The 18,903-nt window shown below is 36.9% G+C and overlaps 1 pseudogene; it reads left to right on the plus strand.

The window, feature by feature from the left end:
• Window positions 1–8,411: 8,411 nt before the first annotated feature.
• LOC146403701 (metalloendopeptidase OMA1, mitochondrial-like) lies at window positions 8,412–18,586 on the plus strand (annotated as a pseudogene).
• The last annotated feature ends 317 nt before the right edge of the window (window positions 18,587–18,903 follow it).

The following is an 18,903-nucleotide window of genomic DNA, read 5'->3' on the forward strand; positions in this document are numbered from 1 at the left end:
TCATGAAGGACAATGATAAGTGAAAGATGGAAGAAAATGTGAATCTTATGATTGTCTCAGATTATTGCCTGTAGTTTCTAGACTGTACTGCAGGAAGGACAAGCCCAGACAGACTTGTTGTCTCCTTGAGTTGATGAGATGAAGCAAGAAGTCTAAGAAAGACCAGATGGCAGGAGTTCACAGGGCAGAGTACTAGAGAGGAAAGAGCTTAACAAGGAATTTTAGATATTGGTTAATTATCCCCTTTGAGTGCTTAGCTGAATTCTGATTAGAACATACAAGTGAGAAAAGTATCCAAGGCTAAACAAAGAGTTACTGAAACAATACCCAGAGCTCACATAAAATCATTACCAGTGTCTGTCCCTAACAGTCAGAGTGGAAAACCTCAATACACTGGGCATTGGGTACTATACTCATATTGGTTATGCCTCAATAGTGGAGAAATTAACTGTATATTAAAGACTGCTCTGTCCCAGCCAAAGAAGCCTTAAAAGAAGGCTCAAAGGAACAAATTATTTTCATAACAATCACATCTCAGCACAAAGCTTCAGAATACTTATGAAAAGGTAAAATATCCAGTACTTAAAAAAATGAAGTAAAATTCACAATGTGTCTCATCCAGTGAAAAATTAAAATTTTGCAAAAGCATCAGGAAAATACAATCTATACTGAAGGGAAAGTCAAAACAATGAAAACTGATTCAGCATGAACACAGAATAAAATTGGTAGAGAGGAAATTAAAACAGACATTATAATTGTTTTCCATACATTCAGGAAGTCAGATGAAATATTTACAATATAAAATAGAGACATAAAATATATAAAAATGCACAAACTGAACTTCTGTAGACTTTTTTTTTTTTTTTTTGTCTTTTTGCTATTTCTTGGGCCTCTCCCACGGCATATGGAGGTTCCCAGGCTAGGGGTCGAATCAGAGCTGTAGCCACTGGCCTACACCAGAGCCACAGCAACACGGGATCTGAGCCATGTCTGCAACCTACACCACAGCTCACGGCAATGCCGGATCCTTAACCCACTGAGCAAGGCCAGGGATCAAACCCACAACCTCATGGTTTCTAGTCGGGTTGTTAACCACTGCGCCATGATGGGAACTCCTGAACTTCTGTAGATTAAACCTACAAAATCTGCAGTGAAAAATACACTAGATGAGCTTAATGGCATATTTGTTACTTCAGAAGAAGAGATTAGTGAACTTAAAGGCATAAAAATAAAAACTATACAAAGTGAAATACATGGGGAAAAAAGACTGAAAAGAGTGGATCAATGTAGGAAACTTCAAGAGGTGCAATATATGAGTAATTGGAGTCCTCAAATGAGAGAACAGAAGACATACAGAAATAATGGCTGGAAACATTCCAAATTTGCTGAAAATAAAAACTCCACACATCTAAGAAGTTCAGTGAACACCAAGTACAACAAACATGAAAAAAAAATGATAACACTGCTCATTATAATTAAAGCACTTAAAGTCAGTGAGATAAATTTTAAAGGGGCCAAACTGACAAAAGACACATTACATACGAAAGGAAAAAAAGAGAGAACAGCTGATTGTCCTCAGAAACAATGCAAAGGAGAAGACAGTAAAGAAATATTTGCATTAAATGTAAAACTCAATTATATACTACTGACAATAAAACAACTCTACATATAAGGACAAAAATAGGTTAAAATAAAAAGATGTAGCACAATATGTTAACATTAATCAAAGAAAGCAGAGTGGTTTAATTAGTATCAACCAAAACAGATTTCAAAGCAAAAGATCCTACTATGGATTAAAGGGGGCAATTATGTAATGATAAAGGGAACAATTTATCAAGAAGACATAAAAATCCTAAATGTTTATGCTCTAAATAGCAGGAATTCCAAACGCATGAAGCAAAACTAGTAGAAATTCAAGATGTAGACAAATCCACTCTTACAGTCACAGATTTCAAGATTACTTCCTCATTAATAGAGAAAAAACAGTACACAGAGTATCAGGAAGATGTATAGAATAGAACAATGTTATCAATCAACTTGATTGGTATTTATGTACTACTTTGTACAACAATAGTACAATAAAATTTATTTTCATGTGCACACAGAACATTTACCAAGATGTGCTATATTCTGGACATAAAAAAGTAAAAGAATTCAAATAATGAAACAGTATGTTATTTTATCACAGGGAATTAAATCAGAAATCAGATACAAAAAGTATCTGAAAAATTCTCAAATATTAGAAATTAAATCATGTGCTTTTAAATGATAACCTGTAGGCTGAAAAAAGATCAAAAGGTAAATTTTTAAAATTCAGTACTTTAAACTGAATAAAAATGAACACCCAAAGAACCAAAATAAGCAACACATATCTAAAGAAGAATTAGAAGTACATTTTTTCTTTTTGGCTTTTTTGTCTTTTCAGGGCCATACCCACGGCACGTGGAGGTTCCCAGGTTAGGGGTCCTATAGGAGCTGTAGCCACCAGCCTAGGCCACAACAACAGCAACGCAGGATCCGAGCCACCTCTGTGACCTACTCCACAGCTCATGGCAACCCCGGATCCTTAACCCACTGAGTGAGGCCAGGGATTGAACCTGCAATCTCATGGTTCCTAGTTGGATTCTTTTCCACTGTGCTACTACGGGAATTCCTAGAAATACATTTATAGCTTTAAATATCTATTGTTAAACAAAAACTTATCCAATTCAATGACCTTAGTTTCTATCTTAAGAAATGATAATGAAGAGCAAGTAAAATGTAAATCAAGCAATAAAGGAAATAATAAAAATCACAGTGGAAATTGATGACATAGAAAACAGAATAATAGCAAAATATAGAAAAATGATCAAAAGTCAAATAAAAAACTGGTTCTTGGAGGATACAAATGAATTTAATAAATCTCTAAGCAGACAAATTACACACAAGGGAGAAGGCATATATTATCAATATCATGATGAAGGACAGGATGCTGTGTATATAAAAATTATTGCTAGAATATTATGTACAACTATACATATTAAATTCAACTACTTAAGTAAAATGAAAATTCTTTTTTTTTTTTTTTTTTTGCTTTTTAGGGCCACAAGCATATGGAAGTTCCCAGGGTAGGGTCAAATCGGAGCTACAGATGCCGGCTCTACACCACAGACACAGCAACATGGGATCCGAGCCACCTCTGTGATCTACACCACGGCTCACTCATGGCAGTGCCAGATCCCCAATCCACTGAGAGAGGCCAGGGATCAAACCCACATCCTTGTGGATATTAGTCAGATTCTTTTCTGCCGAGCCACAATGGGAACTCCCAAAATGAAAATTTTTTGAAAGACAATAAATACCAACACTCATGAAAGAAGATATAAATAAGCTGTATAGCACTAAACTTATTTTAAAAATCAAATCATAGTGAAAAACTTCCCCACAAAGAAAAACTAGGTCATGATGTTTTAGTAGTGAATTATACCAAGTATTTGAGAAAGAAAAAGCACAGTCCTTTAAAACCCCTTCCAGAAATTTGAAAAGAGAAAACACCTAAATCATTCTATGAGGATAAAGTTCTTCAAATACCAAAGCCAGAAAAAGAAATTACTTTTCTTATGAACATATATCCAAAATTTCTTCTTTTAATGAAATATAGTATATTTACAATGTTGTGCCAATTTCTGCTGTATAGCAAAGTGACTCAGTCATACATACATAAATACATTATTTTTTATATTATTTTCCATCATGGTCTATCCCAGGAGATAGTTTCCTGTTCCATACAGTAGGACTTTGTTGTCCATCCTTTCTAAGTGTAGCAGTTTGCATCTATTAACCCCAAACTCCCAGTCCATCCCTCTCCCTTGGCAACCAGAAGTCTGTTCTCTATGTCTGTGAGTCCATTTCTGTTTTGTACATAGGTTCATTTGTGCCTTATTTTAGATTCCATATATAAGTGATATCATATGGTATTTGTCTTTCTCTTTCTGACTTATTTCACATAGTATGAGAATCTCTAGTTGCATTCATGTTACTGCAAATGGAATTATCTCATTCTTTTTTATGGCTGAGTAGTATTGTATTGTGTATATGTACCACATCTTCTTTATCCATTCATCTGTTGGTGGACATTTAGGTTGCTTCCATGTCTTGGTTATTGTTCATAGGGTTTCAATTAACATAGGGGTGCCTGTATTTTTTGAATGAAAGTTTTTTTTCTGAATATATGTCCAGGAATGGAATTGATGGATCATACGATAGTCCTATATTTAGTTTTCTGAAGAACCTCCATACTGTTTTCCATAGTGGTTGTATGAATTTATATCCCCACCAACAGTGTTGGAGGGTTCCCTTTTCTCCACACCCTCTCCAGGATTTGTTATTTGTAAACTTATTAATGATGGTCATTCTAACCAATCTGAGATGGTACCTCATTGTAGTTTTGATTTACATTTCTCTAGTAATTAGTGATGTTGAGCATTTTTTCATGTGCCTACTGGCCATCCATATGTCTCCTTTGGAGAAAAGTCTATTTAGGCATACTCTGCCCATTTTCCAAATAGATTTGTTTGTTTTGTTGTTGTTGTTGTTGTTGTTGAGTTGCATGAGTTTTTTGTATATTTTTGAGATTAAGTCCTTGTTGGTTTCATTGTTTGATAAACACATTCAGCAAAGTAGCAGGATACGACACTAACATTCAGAAATAGGTTGCATTTTTGTATACTCACAATGAAATATCAGAAAAGGAATGTTAAAAAAATGCCATTTAAAATCACCAAAAAAAAAAACCCAAAAAAAACTTAGGAATAAACCTGACCAAGGAGGTGAAAAACTTATACACTGAGAATAAAACATTAATAAAGTAAATTAAAGAGGATTCGAATAAATGGAAAGATATCCCATGCTCTTGAATTGGAAGAATTAATATTGTTGAAATGGCCACACCCCCCAAAGAATCTACAAATCCAATGCAATCCCTATCAAATTACCCATGACATTTTTCACAGAACTAAAACAAATAATCAAAAAGTTATATGGAGCCATAAAAGACTCAGAATTGCCAAAGCAATCCTGGGGGTGGGGGAGGACAAAACAAGGCAGGAGGCATAACTCTCTCAGACTTCAAACAATACTAGAAAGCTACAGTAATCAAAACAGCCTGGTACTGGTACAAAAACAGACATATAGATCAATGGAACAGAATAGAGAGCCCAGAAAAAAAGACCCAGTCACCTATAGCCAATTAATCTGTGACAAAATAGACACAAATATATAAAATGGGAAAAAGTCAGTATCTTCAGGAAGCAATACGGGGAAAATAGGACAGCTGCATGTAAATCAATAGAATTAGAACACATCCCTCATATCATATGCAAAAATAAACTCAAAATGGCTTAAAGATTTAAACATAAGACATGATACCATAAAACTCCTAGAAGAGAATGTAGGCAGAATTTTCTCTGACATAAATTGTACAAGTGTTTTATTAGGTAAATAGAAATAAAAACAAAAACAAATGAATAAGACCTAATCACACTTAGAAGATTTTGCACTGCAAAGGAAATCATAAACAAAATGAAAAGATAATCAGAATGGGAGAAAATATTTGCAAAAATTGTTAATAGTTTTGCTCATCTAAGTCAAATCTTTCTAAAAATAACAACACATCATGATCAAATGTGTTCTGTCTCAGTATGCAAAATTGGCTTAAGATTTTAATATTTGACGTCATTAATTTAATTAACCAAGTTAATAGGATAAAAACATGATTATCTCAATAGATATAGAAAAAGTATCATAATTCAATATTCATTCCTGAATAAAAAAGTCTCATCAATCTAGAAACAGAAGTCATATTCCTTAGTCTAATAAAGGACATTTATGAAAACCACACCATTCAAATAAATTTAATGGTAAAAACCCAAACGCTTTCCCCTGAAAGTCAGGAACAGACAAATATATTCAGTTTTATCAGTTCTATTCAATATTATAACCAGTGTTTTAATAAGTATTTTAATAAGTGCAATAAGTCAAGAACAAGATGGTGACCTGGGTGTCTGTACATAAAAGTAAAAAATGCTTGAACACATTTCCTCCCTGATGATCACCAGCTTGCTTGGATTTTTGTGCATGATCTTCAGCCTTCTTTAGAATAAGGTAGACCTTAGCCTCACCTTGATCATTTTTTTTTTCTTTAAAGTAGCTGAGTAAAGATGGAGTCGAAGGAAAGAAACAGGGGCATTGCGGATGACAATGGCACTATGCTGGTGAGCAAAGCAATCTACTTTCTTTTTTTCCAGCAGCATGGTTGTTGCACATCATTTAGTATTTCAAACACGCTTTGTCTTCTTTCTTCTATTAAAAAAATAAATGCTTTTTGGGGGAGGAACCTCAGCTATTATTAAATTAAGACCATATTACAAGCATTAGTATATAGAAACTACTCATGTTATTTTCAATCTTGTTTAGCCATATATATCCTATGATGTAGGCATTACTAACCCCACATTGTATTTTCTAACTTTAATATGAAAGAGATCATAAGTGACATAGCTAGAATTTGATCCCAGTTTCTTTTGACTCCAATTCCCCTGTGTATTCTCATATACAAACATCTTTCTAACCATGTCAGTGTTCTCAGTCAGCTCTCCCCAGCCAAAGTTTTAAATATGTATAATTACTGATTCTAATGTAGCTGTATTAAAGCAGTTTTGAAGTTAAATGAACTAGATAATATATATTAAATCATCTATGTGTGGGTTTTCCAATATCCTTTCATTTTAAGCCTGAAATAGACCGAAGTATAACACTTTTATATTCCCTTGCTATTTCTATACTACAATTTTTATAAATATCCTTGGTCTGTGTTCTACCTTTAATAGTTTAGGAATACAATACAGAAGATATAAATTTTACATAGACGTAATAATATTATAGAACACCCCAGGTGGCCTGGTGGATCAAACCCCAAGATTAAGTGTAAAGAAACTTGAGCAGAACATCTCTCGATATTTAATGTTTACTCTTCTTTCTTTTCTTTTTTTTTTTTTTTGTCTTTCCCTTTCTTTTCATTTTTTTAACTACCTTATTTTAGACAACTTTTAAAACTAGTATCTTGGCTATTTCCTTAACTCCATCCCTTAGCAAATCTGCCAGTAAAAATACCATGAGTTCATTCTCTGATTTTTACTAACAGAAGACTTTCATTTTCTCCAAAATGTCTCCATCTTGAGCCAGTTGTTCAAACAATCCTTGTTAATGGGAATACTTGACAAGAAAAAAAAGCATTATACCAGGGATTTATGAAGATATAGAATAAGCCAAATAAATATTAGCTTTGCTTCCATTTCTACTGCCTTGAAAATTTTATTTTACAATCTTTTTGTCACTACATTATGATCTAAAGGAGAAAGAAAAAGAAAAACGATTGCTTTTAGTACTGACTACTTGCCCTTTGCTTCATATTTTTGTCTTGTTAAAAAGAGATATTGGAGTTCCCATGGTGGCACAGTGGAAACGAACCCGACTAGGACCCATGAGGATGGAGGTTCCATCCCTGGCTTCGCTTAGTGGGTTAACGATCTTGTGTTGCATTGAGCTACAGTATAGATCGCAGATGTGGCTTAAATCTGGTGTTGCTGAGGCTGTGGTGTAGGCCAGCAGCTGTAGTTTTGATTCAGCCTCTAGACTGGGAACTTCCATATGTCTCAAGTGCAGACCTTAAAAGCAAAAAAAAAAAAGAGAGAGAGAGAGAGAGATTGATGATTTCATAGACTAGAATCAGTCGTCCAACTAATAGACTTAAAAAACATGAATGGATTTATTAGGAATGTATTACCGGTAAACAAGTACTATATGAACTTTATTTCTTTACAATAATCCCCTTTGTTTCTATTATATGAAATTAACCGATTAAAAAAAAGAAAAAGAAAACCAGAGACTCAAAGAAAATCACCCAAATGAGTAAATACCAATGCTAAATTTTGAAATTGCAAGTCTTTCTGACTTTAAAAACTCTTTTTTTATCATTTATTTATATATATTTGTTTCAACTTACAGCATAGTGACCCAGTTACACATACATGTATACATTATACATTCTTTTTTCTCACATTAAGTGTTCCATCATAAGTGACTTTATTATTACATAAATTTCGGCATGTGGCTTTCAGTTTCTAATTTCGCAGCTGAAAGGGAAGGTGGGTGGTAGTCATTCATTTCGTTCTCAAGTATTTATGGAGCTATTATAGGCTAAATATATGCTATCAATATAACAGTAAACTAAATGCAGAAATAGAGGGTAACATAAAGCATTAAAACAATCCTACTAAAAATGAGTAACTAGAAACTGATTTCAAATACTCTGGAAAATAGAAACGTGATTCTGTGTTTCACTTCTAACGTGTATAAGAAATGTTTGGAGTCAGATGGCCAAGGGAGACCTTCCTGAAAAATTTGCTTTGCGCTCATACCTGGAGAATAAGAGGCAGTTAACTAAACAGAGTGAGATGCTAGGCAGGTTTCTCTTGTGAAGACCTGAAAGAGAAAAGACTGGGAGCAGATGCTGGTGGTGAAAGGAGCGTGACTTTTTTGAGAACCTGAGTTTTGTCAATGGGGCTGGATGAGGTTTAGGGGAGATTTCCAGAGCAAACTCCTTCTAACCAATGTGGTTGCTCTGTGGTTTAAAGTCAAACAGAGGCGAGGCCAGCCAGCAGAAAGTGCTTTGTAAATTAGAAATCACTATGGTTAATGTGAAAGTTTGGGAAGTTTTGCTGATTTTTTATTTTAAAGGACTATAACATTTCCCCCAAACTATCCTTAAGGTCTTAGTGTGGAGTGGAATCTTTTCATGGCGTGAAATTGGGGTTTCCAGAGGAGCTTCTGTTCCAGCAGTGACAGAGCCGGAGACAATTCTCAACAGACATTAGCTTAACTCCTGGGGTGAAAATGTGCTTCAAAATATGCAGCCCCTGGCTCTTTCTAAAGAAGCTACCCTCTGACTGACAATTATGCATCTGTAGTTTGATTAATGATTCATAATGTACATCTTGGTTTCTTAGCCAGAGAAACCCAGGCTGTTTCACAAGCCAGAGAACAGAGGAGAATATTTCTCACTGCAGAGTGGAAGAAGAAGGGGAGAGAAACGTGTCAGCTCACCACAGACGGGTTGGTAGGTGCGTGGTCCTGGGGTGAAATTCCAGAACCTTCCCCCACGAGAGCTTCATCCACCGTTCTCCCAGGTTGCCTTCTAGTGAGGGCTGCACCACATCCTCTTTCCAATGCAGGAGATGGGGACAGGGATTCATCTCTTTCCTGATCAAAACATGGTCTTTCTCTCGGAACACCTAAGAACAGCTGCTTGCTGAATGCAGGTTCTAAATATGTACGGAAAAGTTTTTAAGACTCCTGGCTTGACCGTACTGGTGGTTTAGGAGTGTACTGTCAGGTCCTGCTTGAAGTGTTTCACATTATAAAGATCATTATCTCTTTATTTAACTTGGCCCTCAGTAAAGGAAAGACAGCTTGTGGCCTGGTGGCCTGCATCTCCAGGGACTCTTAGACTTCCTCTGCCACTATTGTTCATGTGCCACCAAGTAAGCTATTTATCGAGTACTCAGAACCTCAGGATCCAGATCTGTGAGATTTAGATTCACTTTAGGTTTAAACTAAAATAAAGCAAACTACTTAAATGAGCATAAATAGAACAAGGAAGTTTACCTTTTTGTAATGAGAAACGCCTCCCACTGAAGGTTCACACCCTGGCACTTTTAGAGACAATCTGGTTTCTGAGGATGGGGGGGGGCGCAAAAATAAAAATGGACTGGGGTGAAAGTCACAAGGCCAGGTTCCAGAGCTTGGCCACTGATAAACTGTGTGTACCTTTACTCTCCCTGGTCCTTGATCTGAGATTGAGTTTCCTCATTCGAGAAATACTCTGCTACCATAAAGACAATAGAAAAATAATAATTAAGACATGCTTCTGTAGGAGTTCCTGTCGTGGCGCTGTGGTTAACGAATCCAACTAGAAACCATGAGGTTGCAGGTTCGATCCCTGCCCTTGCTCAGTGGGTTGACGGTCAGGTGTTGCCGTGAGCTGTGGTGTAGGTTGCAGACACGGCTCAGATCCCGCGTTGCTGTGGCTCTGGCGTAGGCCGGCGGCTACAGCTCCGATTGGACCCCTAGCCTGGGAACCTCCATATGCCGAGGGAGCAGCCCTAGAAAAGGCAAAAAGACAAAAAAAAAAAAAAAAAAAAAAGGACATGCTTCTGTAAAACCCTTCCTCATTTGTAATCTCAGTTCCTTCACCCTCCACCTTTCTAATGAAGATGGGAACATATAGGTAGAGGAAAGGTACGTCATCTCCTAGGTAACAAAATCCCATCAAACTGATGTGGCAGATACATACCCTAACACGGACTCTTCAGGAAAAAAGTGCCATCCAGATTCCAGATGTAGAGATCTCTTACTACTCTAGGACAAGAAACTGTTCAATTTGCCCACAAGAAATGAAGGTGAGGACACCAGGGAGGGGAACAGAGATGTGCAGGGGGTGAGGCTGTTCCAGGATGCCTGTAGGTCCCTGTACTCCACCACTACCCCTCTGTTCCTCCTCCTCTACCAGACCCTCTATCACCCACGCTACCTTCCATTCTGCCTCCCCACCTGGGACCAGAACAGACCACCTCTATTTATCCTCTCCACATTTTTCTCCTTAACATCTTATATTCCTGTGACTTCCAGGCCCCGTATTAGAAGGAGGTAGTTAGGGAGAGGGGGCTACAGTCATTGTGAGTAACATGGTCAGAGCCTATGCTTACTTAGTCTGAGAGCTGTTAACTGTACTCAGTGCTTAGATTTCCACTGAGCAATGCTTGAAGGACAAAAAAGTCTATCCTCAAGGTCATTGACGCTGGAAATAAGTTGCTGGAATTAACGGTCATGCAATATAATTTTAATTTCTTATTTTACAAAGTCATTGAAAATGCTAAGAGTAATGGAGAGATGCAGGAATTTAGAGCTATAACCATGAAGCTGGTGACTTTGCATTCCTGCTATTTATTAGGTTAGACAATCTTCATTCTTTCATTCAAAAGCCCTTTGAGGTCATATTCAAGGTGTCAAGTAATGTGCCAAGGGTTTTAAGAAAAAAGTCATAGGCTCTGTTTTAGGGGAAGAGACCCATGTTAAACATGTGCATACCCCTTCTTTGATTCTTCTGGCAGACCTCACGGGTCACTTACAGCACACTTACACTCAGAAGCCATCTCAGCATAGCGTAACTCTTTCCAGAGATGGCATGAGTGGTAAACCTTTTGGTCCAGTTTCACTACAGAAATATTCATGAGTATATCATTGTGCTCCTACACACTGTATTTGAAGTCCACTAAATGCCCAGTTTGGGCTACAAGAATATATATACAAAGAAAAACTAAGTTCCTCTATCAATTTTATACCCAGCATCCTATGGGGCTTTCTGCCTCACATGCCCAGTTTTTGAGATTCCTAATGCTGTTCAAATTGGAAAGTGTGCAGGTGATTTTAAGGAAGGTTATGTGGGTATTAAAGACCAGTTTTTCTGCTCCTTGTAGGAAGATTGCCATCTCTTTTCACTCAAGAATATCTTCAGTGAGAATTTGCGCATGGAACACTTACTTTGTGTCAGCCACTTTACTGGACATTGCAGATTTGGGGACAAGGAGACATTATTTTTGACCTCCAGTTTAGTGGAGGAGACATGTCTCAAAATAAATACCAATAATAATAAAGCAAGGATAGAAGAATGTACAAAGCTCTAGGAGAATTTGAGGGAGAAAAAAGATTAATTCTACCAGTGAGCATCATAAAATATGCTAAAAGGGAGCGATATTTGAGTTGGCTCTTGAAGGGTAAGTGGAGTGTGGTTGGCTGAGAGGATGAAAATAAGCTTCCTAAGGAAAGCAAGAACAGGAGAGCCAAATACACCGAGGTATGAAAATGCATAATGCAAAACAAGGCTGATAAAAAAGGTTTGAGCTCATATTATGAACAGACTTGAATGCTAGGTTCATAATCCTACAAATGAAAGAGCAAATCACATCCCCTGACTTTTTTATTAACATTAATTCCAGCTTGTATATTTGCTAGGCTAACTAAATGTCTATAAGCCAAGGAACTATTGGTTCCTGCCACTAAATGAGCTGGTTTATCAACATGGGAAATTTTTTGTGACCTCCCAGGGAGGGAGGGAGGAAGGAAGGAAGGAAGAAGGGAGGGAAGGAAGGAAGAATGGAGGGGAAAAAAGGAAGAGATCGAGGGAGGGAGGAAAGGAAGAAGGAAAAAAGGAAAGACAAGAGGGAGGGAAGAAAGGGGGACAGAGGAAGGCAGAGAAAGAGAGAGAGAGAAATTGTAATTGAAAGAAAAAAAGAAAGAAGAGAAAGTGAAGAGGGAAAGAAAAACGAAGAAATCATTTGGGTTCACTGCCAACAAGAGTTAGGAAAGTTGATTTCTTAAGATAAACTGAAGTAAAACAAAATACACACCATATGTTGAAACTGTATACTTAGTTTGAGATAAACAAAAACATGTTCGGAGAATAGCTGCCATAATTAAAAATAAATTAAAAGAAAGAAAGAAAAAACATCTGGGAATAAATACATATTTAAACACACACACACAGACAAAAACACACAATGATTCCAAAATTTGAAGTTTTCCTTGATTTAAGTAAACTCTCATGTTGCAAAAGAGCATTGCATCAGCCTTTGCCCAAGCACCCCATGTTACACACTGGAGCACACAGAACTACTTAACATTACTCAAACACCAAAAGACCTTTCCAAATCCTATCCCTTTCTCCGGCTTTCTTCCCTGCTGTGTATGCACATCCTCCCTTTCCCTCTGGCCAACTCTAACTTACCTGAGTACCCAACACAAATGTCTCCTGCTCCCAGCAGTGTGCCAGACACACAGCAAGGTCAACCATGGCTTCTTCATCTGGGAATTTTAATGCATATGTATTAGTTACCTGTGGCTGCTGTAACAAAGTACCACAAACTGGGTGGCTTAAAGCAATAGTTTATTTTCTCACAGTTCTGGAGGCTAGAAGTCTGGAATCAGGACGTCAACATCAGGTTTGGTTCCTTCTGAGGACACTGAGGGAGACAATTGTCCATAGTGTTCTCCTAGCTCCTAAAGATGACTGGCAATCTTTAGTACACTTTGGAATGTAGATGCATCACTCCAATCTCTGACCATCTTCACATGGCCTTCTCTCTGTGTCTTCACATGGCCATCTTCTTATAAGGACACTAATCATGTTGGATAATGCCCCATCCCATTCCAGTGTGCCCTCATGTTAATTTATAAGTCATATCTGCAGCTACCTTATTTCCAAATAAGGTCACCATCTGAGGTCTTGGGGCTTAGGACTTCAACATATCTTTAGAGGGACACAGGTAACTCATAACAACACGGCTCTAATGTAGACTGGTCCCACTGAAGGAGATAGATGTATGTATGTCTGTGTCCCCAACCCAAAGAATTGATAAGAAATTTCATTTCAAGTTAATTTGATAAATTCATAGTTTATATCTTCTAAATTGAATTACATATTAAAAATTATGGATAGAATGTTTCTGATTAAAGCTAAAAGGATGTTAGGAGGCAGTTAAGTCTACACTTGAGAGGAGACACAGAACACATGAAGATGCTTTGTCATTACACTTGTCAGACACAGATGTCTTTCCTTGCAGCGGGCAATGTGGAAGAGAAGAACCCTCATCTGGAATAACCTAACGGGATGAGCTCCTGAGAATAAAGGACCCATTTTTAAATATAATTCTGTCTAGGTAGCTATATAGTACTATCACTTCTCCTCTGTTTACCTCAGTTTATCCTCAAAAGATGAGAATTAAACAAAAAGAGTGAATTTAAAGTTTAAAGAAGCATAAGAATTCTCTTTTCAAATGAAATCTTGCTCAAATCCCCAATGTAAATAGCCGATCTTTGTGAAAATACAGAAATCAGGTGAAGAAAGCGAGCCTAGACTGCCACTGGGTCAGTCATCCCCAATAGGTCTTCACCAGAAGTTCTAAAGAATTCTGGAAACATAGGTCTAAAACTACATGGTCAAATGAAAGTTCAGGTTTGATATGCAGTCATAGACATACAGGGTCAACCATAGAAAAGAAGGAAGAGGAAGATAAAGAAGAGGAGGGAGAGGAAGAAGGAAGAGGAGGAGGTGGGAAGGGAAAGGAAAAGAAGAAGAGGAAGAAGGAGAAGAAATCGAAGGGAAAAGAGGAAGAAGAAACAGAGAAAGAGGGAAAGGGAGTGGGAGGGAGAGAAGAAGGAAAAGGGGGAAAACTTACAAGAAAATAAGATGCAGAGTTCCCGTCGTGGCTCAGTGGTTAACGAATCTGACCAGGAACCATGAGGTTGTGGTTCGATCCCTGGCCTCACTCAGTGGGTTAAGGATCCAGCGTTGCTGTGAGCTGTGGTGTAGGTCGCAGATGCGGCTCAGATCCCACATTGCTACCCTTAGCCTGGGAACCTCCATATGCCATGGGTGTGGCCCTAGAAAAGACAAAAAGACCAAAAAAGGAAAAAAAAAAAAAGAAAGAAAGAAAAGAAAAGACGCTAGGGAGGAAAATTGTAAGGCGGGCCAAAGGTCTTGGATAAAACTTCCCATGGCCATAGAAACATATTTCAAAGTGTCCTCCCAATTTTATCTTTGTGGTCATAAAGTCAATTCTAAATCAAATTAGCCGTATTTTTTTTTACAAGGACCCTGTTGTTTTTAAGCATGTAACTATATGATCATAAAAGTAGCACAGTGTGAAGACAAAAGGAGGTGGAAGACTCCTTTGAATTTCAAGTAATGACTCAGAGAGAGGTGGATTTGTTGTTCTCAAGTTAGCAAAGTCTAAAAACAGCCTTATTAGAACTACTCCTTTATAATTTTTTACTCCAGCAGTCTTAAACTGGTTATATTTCCAGGAGACACATTTTGCTGCAGGCTTCTGTTTGTTGGTAAATGCTAAGACTTCATTTTGACATGCCCATCCCTACCTTCAATCTCTCATCTTTCCAAATGTAACATTTCTGAATGTTAACTTTCCAAATGTAAATTTGGCATTCTCCAGGAAACCTCTAAACACCCAAGCCCAATTAACCTCACTCTCCTTGTGTCTCTGTGAAGCCTCTGCATCTTGAATGAATTGATACCTTTGTACTATCACACTGAATTGTAATCTATTCAACTGCTGCTTATTTACAAATAATGAGGTTTTCTGGAGCATTTTTATTTGTCTTTCCCCCACACACACCCCCCATACTTACTGTGCTGAGCACATTATGGGCATTGCAAATGTTTGGTTTGCTGAATGAATTAATGTATAGGAGAGTTTGTTTCAAACTATTATAAAGTTTTCAGGTAACCTTGGAAAAGTGTCAAGATGAGAGTAGGCATCATTTGAATGTGAGCATTTGATTTAAATTGTATAAGAGAAATGAAATACCTCAGTTAAATCTCTAGTGGCTTTCTGCTCCTGATTCAACGGAAGTCATGAAGAAAATGGCCATTGTTTCAAACTTAGGTTGGAAATTAGCCCAAGTCAAATGTTTTATTTTAATGGTTATGTTTCTTCTCTCATACCACACTTGTAAACATTTCGGATCTCACATACACACAATGTTTGTTTGTATTTACTGTAATACCCTATGCAACTGCAGATGCTTGAACCATTTAGGCATCTAATACATGTTTGGTGAATTAGGAATAAATGAAGGGACATTGAATAAAATGAGCTAAGATTCTGATATCCATTAGCAAACTGTTACCAGTTTTTATTTGCCTCGTTTAAATGTAGGCCATCTATTTGGAGAGAAGGGATGGAAAAACATGGTACAAATAACTGATTTGTTCAAACGCTTTTACATCAATACTTAAAATATAATCACTTGTAAAACATCTGTTACAGCATGAGGTAGAACATTGGGTTCTGACTCGAGGTTTGTCCATATATTGCTCTGTGAGATTAACTTTCTGGCTAATAAAATTGAACTTGATCCCACCTACATTAATATAGTCTAACTTTATGGAACAAGGCCCAGATTTTTCTTTAGGTCTGATATAGTCCAATATGATCCTGACATGATTATATATGACGCTGGACCATTATAATATGTGTACAACCCAGGAAGGCTTTTAATTTGCTTTCTTTGGTAGGAAGGCCTCACCTCAAATTTTACTTCGAAGAAATAAAATTTTGTCTCTGATTAATTTCTAGGGAAAGTTGTTTAAAAAATTCATCTTCTGTGCCTCAAGCAACACATCTCTGGCTCTGTACTTATATTTCACTCTATATTCAAAAGATCTGCAATTAAGTGGAGACCTTCTTAGAAGAAAATTTATTGAGCATGATTTGAAAGTGGAGAAAACCTCTTGGAATGAGAGTGGTAAGGGATCTTACTACCTCATATATCTTGCTTATCAAATGTTTCCTCTAACTTTGTGCCATACAGCCCTGAGAATTCTGGCAAATTAAGTATTCTCCACTTTCTTTGTAAATTATTTCCCTGAACGATGTCAGGGTGACATGCCATGTCTGATCATGCATTTATACAACAGTTTTAAAACTCGGTATGCTTTCATCTGTGTTATCTTGATAGAACCTCACAAGTCTTACAAACTTTGCTGGTCTTGGATGTCTGCATATTTTTTTTATATAGAATAATTGAGGTTCAGAACTTTCAAAATTCATGGAAGAATAGATAAATAAAATGGATGGAGTTTTGCCTTGAACCTGACTAGTCGATTTCTAGTTCAGGGCTAATTGACCACATCACAGTACTCTAATGGACATTCAAGAAACTGCCTTGCGTATTCCTACATTCTTTCCTTCCACATATTTCCTGGGCATCTTATTATTTGCAGGTATTTTGCTTGGTGTTGGTGGTATAATGGTAAACAAGTCATAATTCTTTACTTTTTTTGAGTTTATAGTAGGAGAGAAAAAGATACAGGCAATTAGGAAGCTAACTCACTCAGAAAAGTAAATAAATAAACGCAATCACTAATTGGAGGGACCTAATCACTTTTGCCACTGCTAGGATAAATCAAGCAAAAGAAAGATAAGCTTCATCTGTGGATTCAAATCTGCTACTAGAAATTGTGTTTTGTTCTGATTTAATTCACTAACCGACTGGAGAAAGTATAACATACTAGCTGTTATACCTCACCAGATTATCACTTTGTCTAAATTAACTATCTAGTCAGTAAACATCAGGGCCTGGAAGTAAATCATTATATGGTTTGGCTTTTCTGTTTGCAAACTTTAATTTCTATAAGACTTTCAATAATAAAAGATCAAAATGTCTCTTGAGCACTGAAAGTAAAGAAATTTGGATGATTACCCAAAAATTACTGCATGGAACGATTATTTCTCAGGGTAGCTCCTGATAAAAGAAGTTGTAGTCATTCCCCCTCTCTAAGTATTGTATCCCCTAAATTGTTGCCCCATGAGACATAAGGCGTTCCAACATTTCACAGCTTCAACTTGTCCGATTCCCCTCTAGCTGATCATTCTAGTGCAGAAACCACTTGCAATCATTGTAAGCGTTCAGAGCTGTAACACCTCCTCCTAATAGGAAGGAGATATCAAAAGGAAGTGTAAGGAAGACACAGATGAAAGTTACTACATGAATTGCTACTTGCAGTTTTTTCAATGTTCTCAACGGAGGGTAAGTCCAAAAATAAGAAAGAGAGCAAGCTACTACTGTTGGGAAAAGAACATTTCAGACTTCTATCAGAATTGGAACAGGAAACATGAATGGGAAAAGTTTAAAATGATAGGCTAATTGAGAAAGATACCCAATACCACACTGTTAAAGACAAGATGTGGTTTATCATCTCATTGAATGCAATAAAGATATTCTAGGGATCTCTGAGATCAATTGGATTATTAATGTAGTTGATTCCCCAGATATAAATGCCTTTTTGATTCCAATTTTAGTAGATGTGCTGCCAGAGCAGGCACTTCCTTTGTGATTCCAAATGGACAAATGTTTATCTTGCTGGGCTTTCATAGCGTAACTGATATTTATCAACTTTTCTTCCTTGTGGACTCTGAAATAGAACATGCAGTACTGGGGCTTGCTGCAGAAGAACTAGCTTGTTGATTTATTGATGTCTTAGCTTTGATACTTCACACAGTTATCTGGGCCATGTGTCTTTGAGATAATTTGGTACTTTGGGGAAAGTCTACATTTCAGGTGTATTGACCATACGGTAGAACACTGGAGGCTGAAGCTGACAAAATTGGACTACAGCTTACTGCAAATGCTTTTGTGGATGTCAGAGCCAGTTCAGTGTTTTGGCAGCAAATGGACTTTGCAGATAGCCTCCATGGTCATCCCAAGTTCCCAGAGTGGGTATGCAAAAACCTTCTCATGGAAATGAAGCTGAGCGCTTGCTATAAGTCTGATTCTTTGTAATTGTCCAGTGCTTTCTGGATCAGACCTTCAATTACCACTCATACTAAGCAGGAATCATCTTCTTGAAGAATCAGAAAAAGACCACAATATCACTGTTAAAAAATAGAAAACAGATACTCTTCTCATTTGAAAACCGAGCAAAAACCAAATGGAAGTTAATTTAAACTGAGACTTGGGACATGTAGAAGGCACCCGTCTATCATTTTTATGTTACTTTAAAAAAAAATGATGTTTGAAATGGAAACAAAAATGGATATTTGGGATCAAATCTTACATATTATAGGTATTATCCAAATTTCTCTATTTTATGAAACACTGCTTACTTTGATCTATTTTAAAATATCTTCAATGAAGAAAATGTCACAGAATTAGTTTATGTTACATATTTTCTTTTTAAACGATCACTAATTGCATCTCTATTGTGTGCAAGTGATTATGACTGTGGGG

This window comes from Sus scrofa, chromosome 4, assembly GCF_054392235.1.
Source record: "Sus scrofa isolate SSC_HxYL_T2T_F1_AM1 chromosome 4, Sscrofa_HxYL_maternal_Yorkshire_Landrace_v2.0, whole genome shotgun sequence".
NCBI lineage: Eukaryota > Metazoa > Chordata > Mammalia > Artiodactyla > Suidae > Sus > Sus scrofa.